The 21,225-nt window shown below is 35.5% G+C and overlaps 1 long non-coding RNA gene across 2 annotated transcripts in view; it reads right to left on the bottom strand.

Annotated features, from left to right (window-relative positions):
- Window positions 1–21,225, bottom strand: part of LOC121410755 — a 75,860-nt gene that overhangs the window by 38,089 nt on the left and 16,546 nt on the right. Inside the window, exons 1-2 of one of the 2 annotated variants that reach the window (XR_005969372.1) lie at window positions 10,807–11,362; window positions 9,235–9,324 (exon numbers count right to left, since the gene is read on the bottom strand). This is a non-coding gene — a long non-coding RNA (uncharacterized LOC121410755). Of the gene's footprint in view, window positions 1–9,234; window positions 9,325–10,806; window positions 11,363–21,225 lie in introns of those variants that run through there. The other variant, XR_005969371.1, reaches the window with a different exon arrangement.

The following is a 21,225-nucleotide window of genomic DNA, read 5'->3' on the forward strand; positions in this document are numbered from 1 at the left end:
TAATGAAATTGGTGTATTAATATAAACATAAATCTTTGTGTGTGTATATATATCATATATATATATATATATATATTGTAAATATTACAAGTTAATACTATATCAATTAACTCAAGGTTTCTATTAGTTTGTTAAAGGACAGGAAATCATGTATATAATTATGAAATGCCCTTGCATGATGCTTCAAAAGTAAAAAATTAAATAATGAAAAATACAAAACAAAATTAATTAGAAATTAAAACATAGCCATGTTTAATTGGCATTTGAAACAAATAGCACACACATGTAAAAAAAACAAGAAATGGGGTGAAAATATTAATAGATTCCTACGTTTTCCCTTGTGTGCTCTAGTATAGTATACAAAAGCCAAGAGTGTGTTTTAAAAATTGGAAAGTTTTTATCCTCCAATTTCACTTTATAAAAATATTCCTGTACTATTTTGGTAACAACATACATTCAATTTCCTGTATTTATAGTTGCAATCATTGCAACAGTATATGTAATGTTCCAATAATTGTCCTCAAACACTGGGTACCTATAAACACATACAGATACTGTATTTGCACTAAAACTGTCTATATAAGTAGCTCAAATAACAATGAAAGTCCAATTGTACAGAAGTGACTACATCACCATGGAAACCATGCAATAACTTCCTGGTAATAAGAATACCAATAAAAAGTTATCCCTTGAGGTGGAAAGGTGAATAGATTGATGACGTCAATAGAACAAAATAGACAAATATGCACAAGGCACCACATGAAAAAAAAAGAACTGCTAAATACCATTTGATTACATGTAAATGCATCAGGCATGGAGTATTTTTCAGACCAAAACTATCACACACTATTTTGTAGTCCTAATAAAAAACTAATACCCTTTTTACACAGGATTTTCTAAGCCCCGTACTTAACCCTTAACCCCACACTATTTTTTTTCCTTTTCACACATGCCAAATTGTTATTGCTAACCCCGGATAAGGAATGCTTGCTTTTCACACACAAACTCGCTAACCCCGGACTAGTGGTAGCTCATACTTTAAATACATTTGTTGATCATTCGTAGTACAAGTACTTCACTCGTACACTTTTTACACACGCTAATGTTTCCCGTACTATAGGTGGGGCTAAATTTCCATTTAGCCCCACTTAGGGTTAAGGTTAGCCCACTTTCGTTTTACACTAGCGATCTCAACCCCATACTATCGCTCTTAGCACCGCAATTGCTGGGATAACCCTGCTTTTTTGCAGGGCCAAATAATCCCGTACTAAAGGTGAGGTTAGCCCACTTTGCAAAAATGCTGTGTAAAAAGAAAGTGGGCTAAGCTTAACCCCGTACTATAGGTGGGGCTAAATGGCAATTTAGCCCCACGTATAGTACGGGGTTAAGGAAATTTTAGCGTGTGTAAAAAGGGTATAAGTCAATTTTCAAACCCCCAAACATATCCTATGCATGTACTTCTCATATGCATGTAACTCTCCCAAAATGACAGACTCACTTAATATAACTCTATTTCCTGCCGTTTCATCGTTTCTATGACAAATGTCCCCTTTCTAGACATAATAAAAATAAAACACTGCTATATGAAGGGTGGTTGATTGAATAATCCAGACTGATAAGCTATTTCTATCCCCTTTTACCATATTTAAAGTGTACAAACATCTTTCATTGCATAAGTAGTGTTTCAAAAGTTCCTGTACATTAATGATTGCTTTTTTTTTAATTTGAACTGTTGAATTCCACATCTGTAGCCTTCCTTCTTTTATGTTGTGATTTTGTTTGTCATTCTAAAAGCTTTTTTGCACACCATAGGGTTTCTGCCCTATCCCACCATGATCCCACAAAGCAAGTTACAATGTGTAGACAACTAGCTGCATTTTGATATCAATTGTAGCCTTTGCATAGCCTTCTGTCTTTTCACTGTGATCTTGTTCACCAAAAAATAGTTGTACACCTGTGAAGTGCAGTATGGTACACTGTACATATGTATTGTTTTTTTTAAGTCAACATAAAGTGCATAATAACTGATGTTATTATCAATATCAATATAATATAGAGTAAATGTATGGCCGTAAAACCTCACTGCGTTTCAAGGAATAATTTTTTACCTGGTACCCAGCATCTCACCTGGGTTAAGTGCAGCAAATGTGGGTAAATTTCTTGCTGAAGGAAAACATGCCATGACTTAGAAGTGAATATCCCTCAGATTGAAAGATGGGATTCATAACCACTAGACCAAAATGCCCCCACCTAGTAAAAATAGACGTTTGTAATGATTTTCTTGTCTGCACTTTATAGAGATGGCCAAATATACTTCCACAATTTTTCCAGGAGACCTGCATTGTAGGCCTACATATTCAGGCATATATAGCTTAATCACTTTCAGAGCACTGTTGAATTAGACACACCCATTTAATCTCATATTAATATATTGATGACAGCAAGTAGAAAAGCCTGCATAATAATAAAACAAGCCATAACAAATTTTCTCAAATTATGTCTTATTGACACTTGAGTCAATTACAGTCATATGCCAGGTAATTGACGCACAGTTTTATGCATACAAGAGAAACTGAACGTGAAAGTCACCTTTCCAATAAATTTTATGTTCTACAATTAGATAATACTAAGACTCTTACCTTTCAAGAATATTCAAATTGTCCTGTTTCTGTTTCTATCCAAAATTGATCAATCCAAACAATATAAAGCTTGTCCCATGCCAGAGACACTCTCACAACAATTAAACCAGGGAAAGTGGGTTATTAAAATTGTGTCTACTGCAGGTACTGTAGGTTGATCTGTGCATGGCATGCGATTTATTTCCTTGATGCCTGGTCTACATGTACATGTAGTATACAAACATGACTGATTTTCTAAATCCTTGCCCTTATAGTGCGCATCAATGATGAATAGAACTTGGGACTGATCCATGAAGCACAGTGGGCGGAAAGAAAGGGAGAACTACATTTTTGTTTACAAACTTCAAGTTGAGGCTCTAAAACCTTGTGTTTGGTCCTGGGTGAGTAATAGAAATTGGACAATGGACTGGGGTAGTATCAAGGGACTTTTTTTAGGGTCCAGTAAATTCGAAAAATAGGGTAATCCAATAATCATACAAAAGGGACATAACTATATCATGGGTTAAGATTTGGTAAAGAGTCAATAAATTGAACCATACTTGAGCATCATTGATCAATACAACAGTGAAAAAGCATTAGTAGTCATTGAATCAATTTTTACCCATTAAAATTTAAAATTTTAGCACCTTCTCTTGGTAATGATTCTTACTTTACTATTTAGTAACTGGATATTAGAGCTATATTAAAATTATATCCTGAAATTTTAAGCCTATTCCATGTTTGAGATGGTGTTTTCTATAAACAAGATAAAAACATGCATAATCTATTTTGATCTGGCAACTGATCGAATCAAATCTGATGTAAACTTGGTTGATTTTTCCAATAAAACACACATGCACTTATGGTGGGATTTACCAAAACTTAAAGGACAAGTCCACCCCAACTAAATGTTGATTTGAATAAAAAGAGAAAAATCAAACAAGCATTACACTGAACATTTCATCAAAATCAGATGTAAAATAAGAAAGTTATGACATTTTAAAGTTTTGTTTAATTTCACAAAACAGTTCTATGCACATCCTGGTCACTATTTCTTATGTATTTCATCATATGAAATATTCTCATTTTCTCCTCATTATCAAGTGAAATGACGATTATTTCCTCCGTGAACATATGAAATTAGCATTGTTGAAAAATATATGATTCAGTCAAGTTGGTCCTTATTGTCACATCTGTAAAAACTCAAATATTGTATTCAAACAATACAAAACAAAAGAAATAGTGAGTGAGGGACATCATCGACTCTCTCATTTGCATGTCACTGAGTTGTGCATATCACTGTTTTGTGAAAAATAAGCGAAACTTTACAAATTCATAACTTTCTTATTTTACATCCGATTTTGATAAAATTTTCAGCATTATGCTAGTTTGATTTTTCTCTATTTATTCAAATCAATGTTTTCCTGGGGTGGACTTGACCTTAAAGATAGGCTTTCACAGTGTCATACGGCACAGTGAGGAATTTTGCATTGTTATGAAAATGTTCATGATATGGTCTTTGGACTTATCTGTACGTGTGACGATCATAAAACAGCGTGAATGGAATGAGCGTGGGCAAAAAGAGGCATGAACTTGACAAGATTTTAAAAATATGCTTCACTGCTTCCTGTTTTGGAGTGATTGGAATGTTTGTACATGACTATTTTGTCTGTTATACCCTTTTTACACAGGATTTTCTTAGCCCCGGACTATCGCTAACCCCGTACTATCCTTAACCCCTTACTATCTTTTTTCCTTTTCACACATGCCAAATTGTTATTGCCAACCCCGGATACAGAATGCTTGCTTTTCACACACGAAACTCGCTAACCCCGGACTATTGGTAGCTCATGCTTTAAATACATTTGTCGATCATTCGTAGTACAAGTACTTCACTTGTACACTGTTTACACATGCTAAAATTTCCTTAACCCCGTACTGTAAGTGGGGCTAAATTGCCATTTAGCCCCCCCTATAGTACGGGGTTAAGCTTAGCCCACTTTCGTTTTACACTAGGGATCTTAACCCCGTACTATTGCTCTTAGCACCGCAATTGCTGGGATAACCCTGCCTTTTTGCAGGGCCAAATAATCCTGTACTAAAGGTGGGGTTAGCCCACTTTGCAAAAATGCTGTGTAAAAAGAAAGTGGGCTAAGCTTAACCCCGTACTATAGGTGGGGCTAAATGGCAATTTAGCCCCACCTATAGTACGGGGTTAAGGAAATTTTAGCGTGTGTAAAAAGGGTATTAGAGTACTCTACTATAGAGATTAGTCTGCAGGCACAGACCCTGATTGAAACTTTGATCAACAAGTGTGTGTCCATGCAGAGACTAGCAAATACAAAACTGTCTGTTTCAATTCAGGGCCTTCAGTACACAGTGGTTAAATATTTTTGTGTCTGAAACAGGATAATAAAAATGCTCCCAAGAAATAGAGAAAGTGCATACTGGACAGTATGAATGGGATGCTTGTGTCATCACAGATCAATTCTCATCAATGAAAACCCTGCACCGCCATTCTGAAATTTAGAAATGTGCACCTTTGATGATTCCAGCCTGCTGTACATGTAGCATAGCTCCATCACCATGAATTCACCACTAAAGATCTAGAAGGCAGTATCAGTATCTTTTCTTCTCTTCACCGGTGAATTAAGATTTTCGTGCTAGTAAAGTAACGAAACGTAACAGATATTTGTCGATTTTAACGGTGCTCTCATTCAAAAAAAGAATACATACACCAAGGGAAAGAGGTGATTTATATTATACTGAAGTATACTTAGGAAAATTGAATTACTGTCACAGGCTATTTATCTATTTTTATATTTTTTTTCTTCTTCAAATATTTCAGATAATGAATTGAACAGTTCTAGCTCCACCAATGCAATGTACAAGTAGACCACGCATAAGTAACCATCATCTACAACGTTAAAACACTAATAGCCAGAAGGCATCGTGAATTATTAAAAACAGTGCTTCACTCATAATGTGGCTTATATGAATCTTTCTTTTATGGAATAGCCCACAGGTGCTTTAAAACCAGCTGTGCTCATTACAATGTTTGTTTTTGCCAAGAATTCTTGGTTATTGCCGGTTTCATGCTGTAATTGATAGATATCCTGGGCCTATCAGATCTAAACAACATACAAAGTGTTCTCAGGATTTTTCAAATCCTGTACAACCTCTTCCTTGATGATGCAGTGCCTCAGCTACAGACAAAATGTAATGTGTTAAACTTAATGGAAGCCTTAGTACCTTCTTGCAGCTCATTTTAAGTCTGGTACACCCTTGGAACTTTCACCACTGTTCACCAGTTTCTCGGTCAAGTTCATTTTAAGCAATGCTGAATAGGTCATGTTTAAAAGGTCCAGTGAATGAAGAATAGTAAGACAAGGTCTTGACCGGTATGAGTTAACAGAGTACATATAAGAAAGCATGATCATATATCTTTCATATTCATGAGCTAATATTGAACTTTAAAAGATTCTGTGAGATACAAGAGAGGCATCTATCTACCTGTAAAGCACATAGAAGACACAAGCAGTGGTATGGAAGTAGAGTTCTGTAGAAGGATGCAGCACATTTCCTGAAAACAGGGAGATGGGTTTACACAGCCCTACCCAGGGGGAAATGAGTCAGTAAGAGAGAGAGAGCAAGGGTATGGAGCTCTAAGGGGGAGTTAGAAGGGAATGAGAGGAGACATACAAGAGAAATTGAGAGAAAAATACAGAAAGGGGGAATATATCTTGAGAGAGCAACAAAAAAGAAAAAAGGTAATAGAAAGAGAGAACGAGGGCGGAGAGTGGTGAAGAAAAGAGTATAAAAGATAAAATAGGCAATAACTAAGGAAATAGCAGCCTACAGTGAAAAAAAAATATGATACAAAACCCAATTCTTAAAAAAAAGGAAAGGTACCTCACACATACCTCACTCATTGTACTACATAACTACCATATACATGTAGCATCCAATGTTTGTTTATTCAAATAAATGTTACCATTATTCCCTTGATTAAACTGTTTCTCCCTCCTTGTCTCCCCATCCACCTTGCCATTATGCCTCTCCTCTGTGCTTTTCAATGAAGCATGATATCTCTGCCCATAAGTATCGATCACACCAACACATCCATTTCCTTGCCTTTCTTCTCTTCAGGAAATGGTCTACCACCATGAACCAAGATGGAAGATCCTCCACCTTCTAACCAAATCTCTACCGCTCTCTTCTTGATGAAGTATGCGAGGCAGGCTTTGCTCATCTTGTCGACCCATGAGATGTATCATCATCAGCCCGAGAGTAGGCTCCATTAGCTTCCCCTAACATCAGCACAGAGAGCGCACTGCAGTTCGGTCTAACATTTCATAATAATAGAGGAAATCCAATTTCTCTGTGCATACATGTACTCTCCAAAGAGACTGTCCTGCCCACCCTTATATCATACCCAATTGCAGCAGGTCATTAATTAAATTATAGGCTAATGAAGACCAGTACACTATTGGAGCACCAGTGCCACTTAAGATCACATGAAGTGAAACATGTTTCTAGGCAAATTTGATCATTTCAGGGTAGGTGTCGTTTCCATGGACAGTGTAGCCTTTGAGCAAGTCCTTGCGCACTGCTTGTCTGGCGATCAGGGTTTGAAAAAGAACTCCAGCACTATGCTTTTATTGTAATGATATCCAGACTGAGCCACTTTAGCAGCGAGGCCTCTGCTAACTTGGAAAGGTCGTTATATACAATGTATTTGCATATTAATGAGGGCCTTACAATCGCGGCCAATCATAATTGTTTTATCAAGTGTTTTGTATAGATTCGTTTACTAGATCATGGCAGTTAATATTCTAACATACTAAAATAATTACTAACATCTAGTTGAACTTTCAATAAATCATAGATTTATTACATGAAAAAAACTTTATTACAACTGATTCAGTATTCATTATCAATGCTAGTTAAATATAAAGTTTTGCTCCATTATTTTTACATTATTTTTAAATAATATGTCATGCTAGCAGCTGATCGAAGAAATTTATTGTGCAACAGGGAACTTTTGGCACATATGAATGCGAATAGTCCCTCCCGTTGAACTCTGGCGGTTTTGGGAGGAGACAGTTAAATGGCTTGAAACGATAAAGATTGGCCATAACGAGTCAGAGACACATATTCACCCTTCTATGCTGATCCTATAGCATTTGATTGTAAATCTTTAAATGTTACAATTTCAACGTTTCCACCACATATTCAAGGTGTTTTAGCTGTGAGATCCTCTTCGCCGCCTGCTATGTTCATAGAGCATGCAAAGATGCTTGAATCAATCGATCAATCAAAGCTTATATGATATTCATTAAATTATCTCTGATACTCTTGATTGGTTTATCGGATTAGAAGGTGTGGTTTTGTCTGCACTCTCAATAAGCTATTTTGCATCTGATTATCTACCACTAAATTGGTAGAGTTATAATACAGAACTAAATAAATTAACTACAATAACCACTCAGGTCAGTATACATGTAGGCATTAGTTCTTACCCTCATTCAACAATAATCTACATTTTTAGGCAAGTCTAGGTCATGTATAGAGAAACAACAGCACCAAGTACCTTGGCCAAGGCTAAGGGTAAAGCTGAATGAAATTTTACTTAGCATAGAAAACAAACATTATCCTGTGCTAAATTGAAGGGAAAGTCCATAGCGCCACATCGAAATTCGCACAATCATCCTCAAAAAATGAAGTAAATGCTGCACTTTTAAATGTCAAGGTTACTTTCTTTATGTAGTTAATAGGTGCACTTGACTTCAGGAAATAAAAGTATACAAAACACTTAACCAAGGGTCTTATACCAAAAATAATTTCTTTATTGAGGAGTTTATTTATATCATAGTTTTAAACTGAACTAAACATGTGTGTCTTCCTGCAAGTCTTCATTAGTTGTATCAAGCTAGGATATATCTTTGGGTCAAGTATATTGTTATGTGTTGTAGAATGTATCCTGTCTTCTGAGGGAACCTATTATAATAATGAATAGTAATAATAATAATAATAATTTTATGTATTCAGCACTCAATCTTTACTCTGCAGAATGCACAAGGCACTAATTATCATTTTCATCCCAGTGTATATTCTACGTAAAGCGATACATCTGATGTGGAAAGACTAATAAACATGGTTGTGGAACAACACCTATGTACATGTATTCCTGTCTTGCTTTTTAGCAGTGTTTTCTTTCATTGATGAATATCCGGCAGCAGTATATGGCAAACTGCATAGGCCCGTATTCTGAAGTCGGGTTTAACTTAAACTCAGGTTTAAAGTTGTGGTGTAAGTATGGACAGCCAATTGTTACATAATCACTTACAGTAGAGATATCATACTTTCAGCTCATTCGGCTCTCAAATCATTCATAATTGAGTAGGAAATATAAATAGATGATTGTCTTCACCATCAATGAATCAGGAAAGAGCACAGTAAACTAAAGAAACATACAACTTAGTAAAATTTTGATACTTTGAGCTTCCCATACTTAAACCACAACTTTAAACCTGAGTTTAAGTTAAACCCGACTTCAGAATACGGGCCATACAAATTGTAAATTTTAACTGCATTACACCTACGGAGTACTCACCTGCGGTAATTCCAAACTGCAGAATATGATAGAACGTCAGATATTGGTCAGACCTATTTCCAAATTACAGAGTGTGGTCAGGTTTTATTCCTGTAGAAAGTAGAAAATAGAAAACAAATGAGATGAGAAATTGTTCGCAACAACTTGTAGATACAGGCTTTAAGTCAAGATAAATAGCTATCATAATCATAGATCTAGAGTGTTTTATCAACACTTTTGTCTGACAGGTTGTCAGATCCGACTTTCTTTGGTTTTGATTGGTTGAGAACAGATCCTATAATACCTGTTGGATACAATCTACTTTGTCAGATAAAAGAACTGAAAAGTCTTTTCATGTAATGCCCTTCCACTACGGTTCTGAAAGTGAAAAAGTGTTAAGCACATGTAAAAATATGTTTTGATTATTGCTTTCAAAATCAAAGTGGCAAATCAAGCAGGCATTCTGGAAGGAAACTTATGGATTACCAGAGAAATTTAGAATACATTTATATAGGATGTGTTCATAGATCATGCTGAATTTTAAAGGAAGAAAAGGCAGTGCTACAAAAAAATGAATCTGAAATATAGTGAAGCATCACTGCAAAGACTCATAACTGACTTGAAAATCATACATACAGATTAGAGAATTCCTTTGGAAGGTCAAAGGCAACTGAACTGATAAAATATCTTGACATTTGCCAAAATATGGAAATAAAATCTCTTCTTCCAAGTGTTCATGCTGTGATATGGAATTGAGTGCCTTCTCAATTTCTACACAAACTGCTACCAAACTTTTCTTTTTTTTCCTGCGGCATCACTACATGTAGGCCTACATACCAATTTACAACTCCACAGAAAAAGTAACTTACTGACTGGCAGGGCATAAATCCATGTTTCGGATTGGAAGCAAAAGTGAAAAAAAAAATGTCCAAAATTTTTGGTGCACCCCACGCACCAAAATACAGAAATTTGAAAAACTGACAAGTTGGTATGTTAAATACAAAAGAGTTTTTTGCTAAGTTTAAAGAGGATGTAAAACTAAAAAAGAAATCTTGCCATTCATTGGAAAGTGCAATGCATCGGTTGTATACTCATGGCAGACATGTTTCATATGCTCTATCCATCGAGTATCCGTTCACAGTGATTTCCGCCAATTTTGGAGCGGATGAAAGTGAAAAGAGCCACTCCCAAAATTTTGCTCGTCCATTTGTCCTGTATGCATAGGTTTTGTGTCCATTGGCCACTGGGACCAGGCTGTAAGCGAAACAACCTATTGCACCTTGCACATGGATGAGAAAGTTCTCTATTGCACCTTGTATACTCAGATGAGAAAGTTTTGTCGTATTTTGCTTTCACACTACAAGAATACCCATGACCTTGGAAAACATCCCTGTGAAAGGTCTTCTCAGTTTGACAAGTACCCGATACATACTTGAACATATGCCTATAATTTAACCATGTTACATATACATGTATAGTACCTTTTTTCATTTTCAGACTCAAAGTGCTTCACAATATAGCATACATGTATCAATATCATATGAATAATAATACTCTTCTACTTATAAATGTATATATACAGAGGAAATTTACCTGCAATTTAGCTCTTTCAGGAATATTACAAGAATTTGCTTTAAAAAATACTTGGCATTCTTGGTTTTCATGTCAGTCTAAAAGAATGTTGAGTTCCATTATCTCCAGACTCCGCCAGCAAGAAATATTAGCTTGCATAAAATCAGAACTATTCCAGAATCATGATAGAAATTGAGTGCTAAGTTAAAATTCAAAATCCCTATGAAGAAAATGATCAACATCAACAGAGCCACATTGGTTTAAGTGTCACATTAATTTCCACATTGCTTGTGACTGCCTGTAGTACTCCCCAACTCTCATTAAATACTCTGTAAAACAATACAGCAAGCCAATAGAATAAAGGCACCCACAAAAGCATTAACACTGTGATGGAGAATTAATTGTGGTATTATGTTACATCAAGGCGTGCTTACAGCAAAATATGGTGACCATGAAACACTTCATACACAAAGGCTAGATGAACATAGACATAGGCATTCACACTGCAAGAAAATTCAAAATTATATTTCTGGGCTTTGTGATATAATGATATTCAGACCTATAAATGTAGCAGAGACACGTGTACATGTACATTCAGTATATACTATTTCTTTGCTTTGAAATTCCAGGAAAATCTCTTCAAAGTTTGAAGTCTGAATTCTCTGAATATACATGTAAAATAAATTCATAACTTTTTAATTGTCAGTCACATGACTTGATACATTTCCAAACTATTACTTAATTGAATATCAACAAGTTACGCATGCTTCTCCTCTACTCCCCCCCCCCCCCCTCCAAAAAGAAAAAGTGGATGAGGAAAAGTCAGAAAGATTTCATAAAATCATTCCCGAGTGTAAATGATACCCAAAGAAAGGGGTCCTGACATCCATAATTAACATACGTATGATATCAAATATACATCACATGTATATTACCCTTTTTACACAGGATTTTCTTAACCCCAGACTATCGCTAACCCGTACTATCCTTAACCCGTACTATTTTTTTTCCTTTTCACACATGCCAAATTGTTATCGCTAACCCCGGATAAGGAATGCTTGCTTTTTACACACGAAACTCGCTAACCCCGGACTAGTGGTTTTGTCGATCATTCGTAGTACAAGTACTTCACTCGTACACTTTTTACACACGCTTAAATTTCCTTAACCCCGTACTATAGGTGGGGCTAAATTGCTATTTAGCCCCACCTATAGTACGGGGTTAAGCTTAGCCCACTTTCGTTTTACACTAGCGATCTTAACCCCGTACTATCGCTCTCAGCACCGCAATTGCTGGGATAACCCTGCTTTTTTGCAGGGCCAAATAATCCCGTACTAAAGGTGGGGTTAGCCCACTTTGCAAAAATGCTGTGTAAAACGAAAGTGGGCTAAGCTTAACCCCGTACCATAGGTGGGACTAAATGGCATGTATGCAAATGAGATAGCCAATAATGTCACACTGTTCACACACTCAACATTCCTTTGTAATTTATTTTAAAATATATAATATTAGATTGTTTTAGATATAGCAACTGCAACAAGAAAGTTCTTGATTGCATCACAATAGGTAACAAACAAATTCCACATGTTCAAGAGCAACAAAACCATGTTTTACATTATCATAGAGAAAAGGAATTTCATATTGTACTAAAATACAAAAAGAGAAGTAAAAGCAGTAAAAACATTATCCAGATAGGAAGTCAGTGGCTTTGTGTTTTCTTCTTGTATGGTGGCAGTAATTCAATGTTGTTTATTGGGGAGAAGCAGTCACAAGCAGCATCTGTATTTGACACCGATACCTGTTACAGTGGCCAAGCTAAAAATGGAATAGCTCAAAATAGTCCTCAAACCCAACCAAGTGAAACATTGAAGCACATCCGAAACACACCATCCCGCATTTCAAGCATCAACATTCCACATGCATCTTCAAAATGCGGGTAAACCTGGCTCAGCATGGACGGCACAAGAGTCATCGGAATATTCACCTGTAGATTTTAATTTGTAATTGAGACATCACAGGTTGTATGGATGACTTGACGCAGGGAGCAAGCGGAGGGAGCTTGCAATGGAAGTGGGCCAGGTCATTGATGACTGCCCATTACCAATCAACAAAGCAAAATAATTCTAATGGGAGTAGAAGAAGTAGAGGGAGAAAAGGAGAAGTTATGCTTCCTGTTTTCATCCTTAGACGATGCTTACACACATGTCCTAATATATAAATAGCGAAAAATTACAAGAACATTTTCAGGACTGCCAAAATTAACATATTTTCTGTTTTCAAATTAACCTGAACCAGAAAAACCTCTTGTACACTGGGTGATTTCAAATTTGGTGTTCAGTGTTGTTCTCGGTGTTGAGATTCCGATAAAACACAACGCCGTGTTCAGGACAATCCTTGATGGCACATGACATCAACCCTCTGCTGATCATCTCATCTTCATGTCAGAAGGCTTAATCGATGCAAGTGAAATGAAAGTGAAATCAGGGAATATTGTAAATGTTATCATCCAGGATGTAAGTTCTAAAATCACGTCAAGAAACTGAAAGAGTAAATATAATTGCTCATTAAATTGTATAAAGCTGTTTTGCTCTGCTCTCATCTTGACTGTAAAAAGCTCATTTTATCTTGGGGTTTCACCCTGTTTGTGAGCTCAAGATGGGTGTTAATGAATGGGAAAATTGCACGTAGATCATCAACACCACCAGTAATGATTGGTTCAGCAGACGACATTCAAACACATCCGCTCAACACAAACTGCCATAGAAATAATTGTACATGCTATCTTCTGAGGTCATCAATCCCAACATCAGCCTCATTTCAAGTACAGTGTTGTAGATGGTGACACTGAGCTTGAAATCACCCATTGTAATACTAGTCTATAACAAGTATCATATTCCTACAGCAAATATTGTGCATAACCCAAAGATATCAATAGAATTACTCACAATTGTCAAATTCTGATGGGATTACCTTTTTTCACATTGATGAACTTTCTGCCATTTTCTGATTGTGAAGTCAATCTGGATTCAATAGAAAATACCATGTACAGGTATCTTCTATACAGGGCAAGTGTGAAAGCCCCGCATTGCTTCCAAAGAGAATGTGATATAGGTAACTAGGCGATAGTGATATTATATCAACATGGCAAGATGAAAAGCATTTCCATGAATTTATTGGCCAGTGGTGGTCAGGAAAAAAAACTTGCCTGATATATTAATGTCCAAGCACACACACACAATATGCTGCAGTCAGACCAATGAAACTGATCCAAACTGACCGATGGTTATGTCTTGGACATAAAGTAATAGCTTTTGGTCAGTTTAAAGTCGGTTGCACTGGTGTGACTGGAATAGACAAGTCATATCCAAAGACAATGTCAATGGTCAAACATGTATTGATTGATTCAAGTAGGGAATTGTGTCTACAGGTATATTTTGGATAAAACATTTTATTGACTGGAAGTGAGTCTGAAATTTTCTAAATATCCCTGATATTTGATTATGATTCAATCCATAATTTTCACTATTGTTTGAAAGACCAATTCAAGGAATGACGATGATCAATGATATGAATGGCCAGTCATATACAATGTCACAAGGGAAATTTTCCTTGAGACAATTTTCAAAAATCATGAAACAGACACAGTACAGCAGGAATGACTTATAGAAAATTACAGACCCAGTATAGCAGAAATGGTTTATAAAAAAATATCTGGTCATAAACTTGTTTTAATTGAAAAAAAAATCAGACAAGCAGATTGGTGAAGGTTTGAAAAAAAAATTGGACAAAGAATAAGTTTTAAATTTTCAAAAGTAAAAATCAATAATTACTTTACTCAACACCTTCAAATTTTATCACATAATAAGTGATGTCATTGTGATGTAGAGTAGGGACAATACACAAATAGCGAATACGATGTTGGTGCAAGATTTCGTATGAGGTGAAAGAAAGATGCTCTATTCAACGAGGCGTTAGCCGAGTTGAATAGAGCGTCTCTTCTTTCACCGAATGCTAAATCCCACACCATTGCACGCATAAGAATATTCGCTATTTGTGTTGTGCAACACCTTCAGAATTTAGCGAAAATATGAAAAAAACAAGTTTTTCCCTGCTGTAATCTAGGAAAAGGGAGTAAAAAAAGTGAAAGTGAAAAGCAAAATCCCACAAGTGCACATTTCCTTGAGCAGCATTCACATTCAGCCAGCAGGCTTATACGCGTATTGCACCTTCATTTTACTGAGCACAATGAATTAAGTTGTATTCTGACATCACCTCCTAAAGCTGTGCAACGATACATTTTGGATGGTACGTCTTGTGTGCAACGATACAAATGTTTGACAGCCTCTCATTTGCTCGCTTACAACAAGCTAAGTAGGCGTTGTACAATTTCTGCGATTGCTTCCATACACAAAATGAGAAAAAATAATTTATAATCAGAATTATATTTATCCATGATGACATATAACATACATGTACATCCATTAAACCTTTAATGTGCCCCAAGGCAAAAAGGGGCTCAGAAAAAAAGAAAAATATATACTGGTAGTATTGAAAGGAAAAAAAAGATCTACATGTACAGCTGCCAGTCTGTCTCACTATTGAGATTTTAAGTGTATTTCTCCATAAAGCACAAGTCAGGTGATTATCTCACAATATCTGAAAATGTTGCTGAGCTTTGTATTATCATTCACATATGAACCAAGATTACATGAAACTTACCTACATTGTATTTAGGGTAAGAAGTACTATTTTGGATTTGATGATGTGTGATCTTATCTAATTATCCACTTTTATTTTGCTTCATTAAATCAATCAAAACTAACAAGATGTCAATTTCTTTTATTTTTCAAGAAGTTGATTGACTTAATGATTACTCTGCTCTGGTGTTACATCACAAACCACAAGATGAACTGTACTTTTTTTGTTAAAGGGCAATCAAATTTTGAGTTCTTGAATTATTTTTGTGGAGGAAAACAATGTACATTATCTGAGATGATTTGTTTCAACATGCCTGAACCAAATTCAAATATCCATACGTACTTTATCTTCTTATCATTCTCTTTTACATGTAGTTCGCTTCAATGAATTAAGAAAAAAATATCAAGATATCAATTGTCTTATTAATTATTTCTAAGAAGTTAATTGAATGGATGATCACTTTCATGGATGGCGAACTACGGGGACGAGTCTATTTAAAGGTAATCCAACCTCGGTAATGAAATTATTTATGTAGAGGATAAAACAGAATAGTGAAAGTTTGATAATAATCAGACAAACGAATAACAAAATTATTGCTGTGCGAAAATGAGATCAATAATATAATTTCAGTCTCAAAATGGCAGCTTATTTGAAGGTGATCAGAAGATTACCCACAAGCAGTCAGGACAACTCTCTCATTTTTCATACATGTACATTTAATCACAAGGAACTTTTTATGATTTTCTTTCAAGCATCATTATCAAAGAGTGTGATACAGTAATTCCAACTTTTTACAGTTTCAAATATTAAAAGATAACTTTCTTTATCAATAGTCTAAATTTATTTACAAACATACACCAACCTGTTTATCTGACATTTCTCTTTCCTTTTCAAATAACTATCCTCTTTTGGTGAAATTTCTTTTAAAGACAGAAGACCAGATCATCTGAGAGAAATTTACTTGCGTAAAAACATTTCAATCAAATAACATATTTGCCAATCTTTGTTTCAAAAAGTTCTGAGGGCAATTCCTTGAGGATAAGCATATATATGAAAAATGAGCTTCCTCCTGGTCAATTATATTATTTAGTGAAAATTCATTTCATAAAAAAAGTGTCTTTTGTGGCAGCAAGATCCATATTAAATATTACATGTTTTTTCATTTGTATGAAAGAAACATTTTACTTCCCTTATTGAATTGCTTTGACATCAAAGAGAAGCTCTTGATTCAAATCTTTTAAAAAAAATAGGTATTTTCATATATCGGAATTCATGTGATGTATTAGGGTGTTATCATCTGAAGATATCAACTTAGTGAACAAGAATAAAAAGAGGCAAATGTAGCAGCCACATCAGTAACATATATCTATTGGTAAGAAAAATAAACAAGCTCATTGTTCAAATCCACAGGTTTGTAGTTTAATTACACTGAAATTGGTCTCAATTTGCAAACAAATGGAACAAAATAAGAATACATGTAGGCTACAGTAGTCTGCTGCAACTTCTCCAAACCATGACATAGACATTTTTAAACAACAGACATGCACAGGATATGTATGCAAGACTTGCCTCAAGACCTCCAAATTTTTTCTTGTATTAATTGGGTTACATGTACGTACCTGCAGACTACATTAATGAGGACAAAGAATTAAAACAAAACAAGAAATCAATTTGCAATCAATCTTAAATATCAATCATAAATTTGAATTAGTTATAAGCAGTCTTCATTACGACAGCCCAATTCTATGCAGTCTTCATTACGACAAACCAAATCTACTTTATGTTATAAAAGCAGACAAGTCAGCTTAATCAATAGGGAGTATGCAATGAACTGAAAGACTTTTGAATAACGATGGCTTGCCATTCCTTTACTGAAGGTTAACGTAGCTTTAACCATGACTGTTGCATCATTTCTCTCAATGTGCTCAAGGTCCCTCAACACTTAGAGACACAGTCTATATGGTGTTCATCACTAAGTACAGGTATATATTCACCAAGTAGACCAACCAAAACTATCTCTCCTAATCCAATCTTTTTTCAGTACTTCCTCCTCCCCCTTTCTGAAATTCCCCCAACATTTTGCTTATTCTTTCCAATCCACTGGATGCTCACTACAAAACAACTGGCAAGAGAGCTTAAAAGCTGTTAAATTGGCAAAACAACACATGGTCTTGTTCTTCTATCCCTATTCGGTCACATAGCGGATGGGATGGCAACCCCCGGGGGCAGCACCCATCAATTTGATTAAGAAGGAAATGTACCCCAGGGCACCCAAAATTCTCAAATGCATTAAGTCTATTAGTTGAATAAACTTGAAAGCTGTCAGACAGGCCCAGGACAAACTCCTCTTTTTCACGCCACCACTATTTGTATCACATTATCACGAGCAGTGTCAAAGGATGGATACTGAAAGAAAATGACAGAGAATGAACAAGAGGGGGAGACAGAACAAGAGACGGAGAAGGGGAAAGAGTAAAAACACTGAAATGAGATAAAACATTGCTTTATCAATAAATACACAAAATCAGAAGATCCACTCTGATTGGGCAAAACAAAAATTGTTTGGTTGAGCTCGACAGACCAAACAAATTTTTTGTCATCTACCCATTTTCAAAAAAAAATTCAAACTTTCCCCAAAAGTTGCTGAAATTTCACATTTTGGATCTTTGTATTCATGAGATGACCATCTATATTCCATACTTCCTTGAAATTGTTTTGATTTAGGTGGAAACTACCCTAAAAAATGAGGAATATTTACCTCTTACTTGACTCTGAAATATCATTTTATGATGGTACCATACTTGCCAACATAGAAGACTGCAAAAGCAGTAGACTTTGCGTGGGAGTGTGGGGGGGGGGGTCTTGGAGCTAGAGACATTGGAAATTTTGAAATCTATTGAATGCATCTTGAAGTGCTTTCAATAATTATGCCCCATTTTCATCTCACATAAAAACTAAATTTTGGCTCATGCTTGCAGTATTTTAAAACTATTTCAAGAAAATTGTCAGCTTGCGCTACGTGCCATCTATCTCTGCACATCCCACACTCACCCACTCTCCCATTTATATTCAGAGATGATGCAATATCTCCCCATCCCTCTCAGAACTGATGCCAGACATCAGTGGTCCTATGTCAACTTGTGAAAATGCTCCATCAAAGCACCTATATATTGGTCATGCTGACAATTCTGTTTTCAGTGAATGCAAAAAAAACAAAGATTTTTATAAATGAAATGATTTAAACACCCTCGACTATACATTAACCGTTCACCCGCTGCACCTCCCAGCATGCCTACAAACTGGTGTTAACAAGAAGCACAGTAATAGAAAAATAAACGATATCACAATCCAAAATTTAACTTGATGAAAAGAGTTTGGGGCCGAGCATAAGTGTAAACACTGTATAGCATATTTTAAGTAAAACCTGGTGAAAATACAACTCAGCTAATGTTTTTAAGCAGAAGTTTCTAGGAGAATAAAGCGTAAGGTGGTGAAAATGCCTGAAAACAGTATACCACCGCCAAGAGCAGTAGAGTTGGCAACTACTGAGGTGCACTCTGTAAATAATGCAGTCCCACATGTTGATTTTCATGGAGTTGACTGTTACTGTTGCAACAGCTTTAAAGTCTACATGTGGAACTGCAATACTAGTATTGACCGAGCGTACCGTGAGAAAACGATATTTCAGAGTCAAAGGTGAATATTCTTAATTTTCCTGATAGTTTCCAACTACATCCAGTGGCAGACCGTGACCCAGAGGAGGCACAGCATTGGAGGGGCACAGCATTGTTCATTTACAATACAGTGCCCCTCCAATGCTTTGTCTCCTCGGGTCACGGTCCGCCACTGACTACATCAAAACAATTTCAAGGAAATGTGGAAAATAGATGGCCATTTTATGGATTCAAAGATGCAAAATGTGAAATTCAAGCAACTTTTGGCAAAGGTTTTTTTTTCAATTTTTTTTTTAAAACCCACGCTGGTTAACCATTAACGCCCATTATCAATAGTGTTTAAATGTTTTTCAAAGTAAACATAATGACTTAGGCCTAATTTTTTTTCAATTTTTATGGGAGGCAGGGGGGGTTCATTGATTTATCAGGTCCATAAACATGTATGTAGGTCCTTGTGTTGTAGGTTGTATGTGTGTATATGGTTGTAATAATAATGTAATACAGTATGCAGATCATTGAAGACATCATCAATGGATTGGGGGAAATCATTCCGTAGTCTGAATTTAGACATTTATATTTATATTGTTGTTTTTTCAAAAAAAAGTTTCCTTTATTTCTTTGTTCAATATAACATGTTGCTATATCATTTGTTTTTAAAAATCTGACAGACCAACCATATTTTTAAAGAATGCCCGCAGGAAGACAACCAAACATTTCTCCTTTTTTGCGTAATTAAGTACCATGTTTTCAATTTCAATGAATAAATCATACTATGCACGTTTCGAAGTGAAAATGGGTGAGTTCGAAACATGGATGTACATGTACATATATGGGTTGTACATACATGCATAGTCTGCTGTGTAAACCCTTCACTCATGTTAAGGGTCTGAATGTGCAGCCTATACAGCATTGTATACTGCAAGTTTTATATGTCATTGTGTAGAGACCCACTGGTTGATCAAAGTCTAAATCAGGGTCTGTGCCTGCAGACTTGTCATTCATCAGAGCTCATACTGTAATTCTTGCCAAGATTGTGCCAAAAGACACCAACAATGGTAAAACATACTCTTTTTCATCACCAAACATGTCATGTCATTAGTGAAGCAAATTACCATCAGATATTGATTTACCATAAAATGTAAAATCTCTCATGAATTACACCTTGGGTTACAGCCTCCAAGTGATGAATTCTAAATCCATATGTATCTACTGTGTATTATGATCTGTGCATATTCAACTCTCACTTATGCACTACACATGTCAGGTGCATTTTATGTACCCAGTATGATTTACATGTTATTAATTGCAAAATTGTCATTTATGTATAAATCACACGTTTATGGAAATCAAGCAAACACATACATGTACTATGCATAACCTTGTAATTGCCAGCTAGTATTAAAGACATACAGTATCGGTTTGAAAATGATTAGTTCCAGGATTAAACCATTATGCGACATTCTCAATTAAGAGCAACAGTGAATATTATCAGGACACCTGTTGCATATTTTCCCTATGTATTAATCTAAGTACAGCACAGTACATGTATACCTCCCATTTAATCACAATCTCATTACCTGTAATATTAAAGTGGACCGTAGTATAGAACTTGGAAGAGTCAAACTGGTCGGTCAACTAGCGTCTGGCCGGTATGACTCAAGACTGGTATATTGGCATTCGTAGGACAACACAAGGGAATTTATTTTATAAGGCATTAGCACTATTTAGCAGGACAACAAAATTAAATTGGCAAAATATGTTTACTGCAATATAGAACAAATTAAATATTTTTGTTAATGTTAGTGTATACAATCATACAGATGATTGTGAATACATTGTGTACCATAAGAAAAGAAACAAAATTTTCAAGGATACATGAAGCTATCCCAATATCCCCATCATCAAATACATTTGAAATGCTTTTTTTATTTGATACAATTAAAATGAGTGATACATGTATGTATGTTTAAATCAAAACCTAATTTGAAGAGGATCCATCTCACATGTAATAAAGCACAAAAAATGGGACCTGACAAAAATAGTTTGTGCTGAAACTTTTGTTTCAATT

Source organism: Lytechinus variegatus, chromosome 3 (assembly GCF_018143015.1).
Source record: "Lytechinus variegatus isolate NC3 chromosome 3, Lvar_3.0, whole genome shotgun sequence".
Classification (NCBI taxonomy): domain Eukaryota; kingdom Metazoa; phylum Echinodermata; class Echinoidea; order Temnopleuroida; family Toxopneustidae; genus Lytechinus; species Lytechinus variegatus.